Below are 6,225 nucleotides of genomic sequence, written 5' to 3'. Positions count from 1 at the left end.
TGTGAGGATGGACAATAACTACTGCTAAATCCATTGGTGTGCCATTGCATTTTGATAGTCACCTGTTGTTTTAGCATCATGCTAAAACCATAGTACAGTATCATAGATCTGTGCCATACATGGCACTGTACTATAGGAGACGTGCCAAAAAAATGTGGCTCACTGTCCAAGAGCCCTAACAGTTTAAGGGCACACAGGTTGCTACAGTAATGAACAATATACAAAGACAGAGTGACAGGTGGCTTTATAACCAGAATGCTACTGAATGTGGATTTTAAGGAGTTTTATTTTTAAGAAAAAGTCAGTTAATTTGGCAATTTATCTAACCCTATCCTTCCTCACTGTATAAAGCAAAAAGGATTCAATAGTTGGAAGGAAATATAATCAGTTGCTTTTCAAGATTTTAAATAAAGATTCCTGATATTCATCATTCTGTGTACAAGCATCTCATTCCCTTACCTCCTTTGACTGAGTTTCCTTAATGGATACTTGTTACATTGTAGGCCCACAGCACCTTCCTTCCATGAATCATGCAGGAATGACCACAGCAACCCTTTGAGATAGGGGAATTATTATACTGTTCTTACAAATGGGAAGATTGAGACAAGGAGATATTAAGTGACTTGCCCATGTCACACAGGGAGCTTGTGCAGAGCTGGGAATAGAATTCACATTTCAAATTCCTGTCCAATGCTTTAACCACAGGTTTATCCTAGCTGCTTAGAGGTTCCTAGCTCTAGAGAACTGTGTCTTCCAAAGGCTGTGATGAAAAATTCATAGGAAGAGCCTGTAAAACACATGATGATTAAATGGTTGGTTAGTTAAAATAAACATATGCCTCTGTTTCCTCCTAAGTTAAATTAGGTGATGGAAAAATATGAACGAAATAATATATTCTTTTCAGTATGTCCTTTCTCTTTTTTCACGGTTTTATAGGTAAATACTGGTACAGATGCTGTGTGTACCTAGGGAGTTGTGCACAGATTTCAGAGGATGGTTAAACACTGGAATAATTTCCTTGATATGGAAGTGTTGGGTTTGCCACATACTTCTTTCCCCTCCCCTCACCCAAATCCCAATACCCTTCCAGGTTAGCATTATTTTTGAACAAATTATTTCTGTTCCGGATACATTAGACTACACATTTTAGCCCATCTTGAACATTCTTTTCCAGTTAAACAATAGCAAATTCCATTCCTGGGTAAACACAGAAAGCAGTAATTTTGCAAACTAAATTTAAAATGAATATATGTTTCAATGTATGTAGGCATTTTTGCACAATTATCAGAATATCTTTCAGTATTTCATTGTCTATTATTAATTTTCATTGGTGTATGATTTATTTCCTGGTAGATCATGACAGCGCTTCCATGATTTCTTTTTATTAGGTATGCTTATAAAATGTATGCTGAGTTAATCTTCATGCTGTTTCCATTTGCTGTGATACTAGGAATGCTGAAACCCAATCCTGCTTCCAGTGAAATCAAAGGCAAAATTCCCATGGTCTTCGATATGCTTAGATTGTGAATTGCTGGGGTTAGGGTCTGTATACTAATAATTAATAATAGTGCAGGAGTGATCCCACACTGAACTGATTTCTTTCATAAAGGAAACATAAACATATATGTAGTTTCACTGTAACAGGTAAGGAGCTACTGGCAAAAGATCCACTCTCCTTCAGCCCATGAATGATGATAGCTCATGTGTATTGCCTCTGGAAGTTCATCTTCCCTGGCTGGAATTGTAGTTAAAAATATCAGCTGATCTAGGTTGGCCTGATTCTCCTTCATGCTCTGATGTGAAAAGGGAAGCCATGTATTCCTCTTTTTACCTCCCCAGCACAGCGCAGTGGTAACTTCTCTTTTCTTCTGTTCAGCCAGATCAGAGGAAGAGGAGGAGAATGGCTAAATTCCTAAAGGATTAGTACAGTGGAACTCATTTATAATGGAGTAAAATGCATTGAAGCAGTTGAGGATTTTCATTCCACATGGCTGTATGTGGAATTGTAGCTATAACTGGGTGCATTACAAATGAGTTCTGTCATGCTGCTGGTTGATACCTTCCCGAAAAGACTCTGTTAAGAACAGAATTGAGAGGGTCTCGATAGTAATTTTTAAATTCAGTAGTCAGCTAGTCAATGACTCTTTGCCATCAGTTCTTGGGGAGGAATTAATGAGAAGCTAAAGTTTTTTCTGTCCAAATTACAGCTACCTGTTATTCAGAGCATTGTAAAAAATATCTAGTGCAAAAAAAGATAGTAAGAGAATCCCATGGGAAAATATCCATTGTCTAGGAAGCAGTGGAATCATTGTAATGGCTTAATCTTCTAGGGCACAAAGGAACATTTCTATCTGTGGGTCAGAGGGCTACAGAAGACTTGAGAAAGTTTGGATTTTATTCTTCTTCTTATCTTCATGCTGAATGCCGTTCTCCTCTCCTATTGTTTGTGTCTTCCTTTCTTAGTACCTGATCTAATGTCCGTTGCAGTCATTGGAAAGCTCTCCCAGATGGGCTTTGGATTAGGCCCTGAGTTAGGTTTTTTCTTACCCTCTGTGTTCAGAGTCTTAGCTTGTGTGCGTCAGCATAGGTCCAGTGAAATCAATGGAGCTCCACTGATTCGCATCAGATCCTTCGTAGTTATGGTATAACATACAAAGAAACCATGCTGATTAATGGTTACTAAGAGAAGGGGACTGGGATTCAGCAACCAAACCTGGGTTCTGGTTTCTGCTCTGCCACTGGCTTGCTGCATGGCCGTGCAAGTCACTCAGGCCAGATTGTTTAAATTTGAGTCCCACTGTCTTCATTAGAAGTTATGTGTGCTTTGCACATCTGAGTTTAGGAAGCTAAATATGGATTACTTAACCATGTTTATCTTTATGCAAATTTCATTTAAGTGAGTAAGGGCTAGATTCTGATTTCAGTGAGACGGTGTGAGGAGTGTGGTACTACTCAATGCAAGTAAGAGTAATTTAATCTGACTTCAAGTATAGCTTTGATGCTCTGAATCAGGGACTGCAGTGTGCTAATCTTGGCCTCAAGCTTTCACTGTCGCCAGGGAAAGGGATGGGGCTTGTCCGGAGATGGCATGTGGCAGAGTGAAGCTTCGTTGCTCTGGTTTCTCTGCTTGTGTGTGATCTTGGTGTAGGACAAAGTGCCTCCCTCTGCAGCTTTAACTTACATTTGGCCTGGCTAGCTCAGTATCAGGTAGCTGGGAATGGATCCTCTCCCGGTCAGCTCCTACTCTCCACTGTACCCAAGCTCTGGTGTTCATATATGTGTAGATTTGATCTGACCCACAGCAGGTGCACAGCTACAAAACTGTACCTTCCCCATATTGTTTAGATCACAGAAAAGCCTCTGCTGCAGCCTTCTCTCAAGACATATGTTGTTTTTCTTTGGCAGTAGAAAAGCTAGTGAGATAGCGACGATATTCCAATTCTGTCTGTTGGAATAATGAGCAACCTAATCCCTGCTAAAGTCCTTGTGGAAACAGTTCCCTATAGGAACACTCAGAAGCAGAAGCAATAATATCTCCTTCTCTCCAGTGGGGTCATGCTTCCCTGTCCCCAACCAGCTGTTGCTTAAAGTGGTGTATACACCACTGCAGAAAGGGCCTTAGCCAGCCCTATATCTGAATGAGGCGCTAATTCAGTGAAGTGCTGAGAATACTCGGCACCTGTAAAGAAGTGCTCAGAAATTAACACCTTGCAGGATTGGGCCTCATGGCCAACACAGAAATAGCTACTTAAGTTTAATAGTGCTGACAAATACTGTTGAAATGGGAAGGAAGGGTGGTAGCTACTATTTTTTACTCTTCATCCGGCGGTCCATATTCTGGCTAGTGCCTGAAAAACAAGAGTAATGTCCACCCCCTCTCCCTGCCCCCGTGTGGTCACATGAACAGAGTATACAGGACAAGTAGTGTGCATGTGTGCCACTATTCTGCCTGAATTGTGTAATCTGAGCAGACAGGCCATTGCTTTATCAGATAGTACATGCAAACCATGTTTCTTGACTGCTAGTTCATGCCCTTCATCACCCTTTCATGGCTCCTGTCAGACAGAGCATGAGGAATGGCCAGAATAAAGACAGCCACTTTCCATCATATGCTCCCACTACTGGCTGCAACTTTACTTAGGTGAGCCCCTGTGTTTCTCCAGCCAGAATTTGTCCCACAGAATTGAGCCGTTGTCCTTACAGAACCGTATTCTGACACTGAGCACAGTCTAAGAAAAAGAGAAACTGTGTTACAACACAGCACAAGTAAGGTATGAACATGAAGTGTGAAGCCAGGAAAACTGCATAGATAGCTGGCTACTATCTACTGCCAAGTATGAATTTGCTTATAAGAATCTGTACTTTGGGTGGATCCACTGGCCAAACTCTCTTGTGGGCAATGGGCCTACTCCCCACAGACCTGATTCTTTATCCCAGTTGTAGTAGTGTAAATCAGGACTAACTTCATTGAAGTTAGTGGAATTATACCTGTGTAATGCTAGTGTAAGTGCAGTAAGAATCAAGATATATGGTATACTCCTTTCTGGAGATATCTGCCACTGAGAATTCCTCTGTGAGGATTTTTTTGCTGCTTTAGTCCATCTCTCCCCACCCTAGTTGAACAGTTAAACATCATTACCAGGCTCTAGTGTACTTATGTACAGTATGTCACTTGAAGGATTTAGCCCATAGTGGTTAGGGAGTCAATCCAGCAAGGGAGTGAGCGCTCTGGCTCCAATCCAGCAAAGCCCTTAAGCACGTGCTCAATTGTAAGCACATGAATTGTCCTATTGAAGCCAGTGAAGAGCTTTGTAGGCCCTTTCTACAAGTCAATGGAATTGCTTGTATGTTTAAAGTGAAATGTGCTTTGCTGGACTGAGGCCAGAGCACCTATGACATGCAGGATCAAGCCCTGATGACCTAAGATGAATCCTTACACACTGAAAGGACTTCTTCCGCTTTGTTTTTAATCAGATAGCTCAGAAACCCAGCTCTTGTGTTTTTCCTTGCAGAAATTGAAGAATGAATATAAAGAGGAAAGGACACCATTTCTTCACCCTTTGTTCTGATCATTAGCCATTTACTTCATTTTCAGACAGAGAGACAATCTTCTCCAAAGTACCCCGGGCAAGTCTGGCATCTTTATTTTCCAGGCTAGAGCATGAAGTCATTTCACATGACACAAAGAAATCATTCATTCTGTCTCTCTCTCACGTGATTCTTATTCTGCTCTTACTCTTTAGTAACAAGACATTTTCAAGGATATAAAAGTTCATAAATCTGATAGTACAGATAATAAACCCCAGGGTTTAGGTTTAACAAACTGGCACCAGTAAAGTATGAAACATAATGCTGATGGAAACTATGTGCTGTTCTACAATATTTACATTTATATTAGTGTGGTGCTCTAATGTGACAACTCTAAGAATCACTGACCGTCTAGGGTCTTTCTTCTAACACTAAACAAGAAACTTTATTAGAATAAGGAAATTGATGTTAAACTTAATGCTACTTTTTCGCTGCTTCACTGTAGAGCTTCTGCCTAGAATTTTCCCCAGATCCTCTTGTTTGGCTTCCTACTACACATTTAAAGAAACAATGCACGTACACACTGTTGAAAAGCCCTGTACATAAAATAACGTGCATATACTGTGTGTATGACACATAAAAATTATCCAAATTAATAAAATAACATAGCTAGAAGTCTGTAAATACTAACTCCTTGGGAAAATGTTTTCTTATGTAATAATGCATAATAAAGAAACTAAATGCTTTTCAAAAATTAGATCTCAATACTGTCCCTCAAAGACCTAGTCCAATGGCATTATAAAGCTATTACTTTGGCTTCCATGGCACGTATCACATACCCGTTCTCTGCGCTGTAAATTGTTAAGTATGATAGGCCAGAGATGGGCTCATCCCCTTCATATGTAGCTAAGTTATAGAACCAGAGAACTAGAAGTCCGGAATGGAAAAAGACATTGAGGGTGGGATTTTCAAAAGCACTCCCTGATTGGTTTATTTCTGCTCCCACTGACATGAAGGGAGTTTTACCAATGACTCCAACAGAAACAGAGCCCATTTCCTTTCCAATACAGGATTTTTCCCTAAAGAGCCAGGATACACTTGCATATGCATCCCAAAATTGGTTTGGTGTTTGTGGCTGCCACATCACACTATACACTCATGTCCTGTATTATATCTATTACGGCTCACTGTTATCTC

The 6,225-nt window shown here is 40.4% G+C and overlaps 1 protein-coding gene across 1 annotated transcript in view; it reads left to right on the top strand.

The window, feature by feature from the left end:
* Nucleotides 1–6,225, top strand: part of SNCA (synuclein alpha) — a 126,722-nt gene that overhangs the window by 3,668 nt on the left and 116,829 nt on the right. The window lies entirely within an intron of this gene.

Source organism: Chelonoidis abingdonii, chromosome 5, assembly GCF_003597395.2.
Source record: "Chelonoidis abingdonii isolate Lonesome George chromosome 5, CheloAbing_2.0, whole genome shotgun sequence".
Lineage (NCBI taxonomy): Eukaryota > Metazoa > Chordata > Testudines > Testudinidae > Chelonoidis > Chelonoidis abingdonii.
The sequence above is the reverse complement of the archived record's forward strand: the minus strand, read 5'-3'. Positions and strand labels throughout refer to the sequence as shown.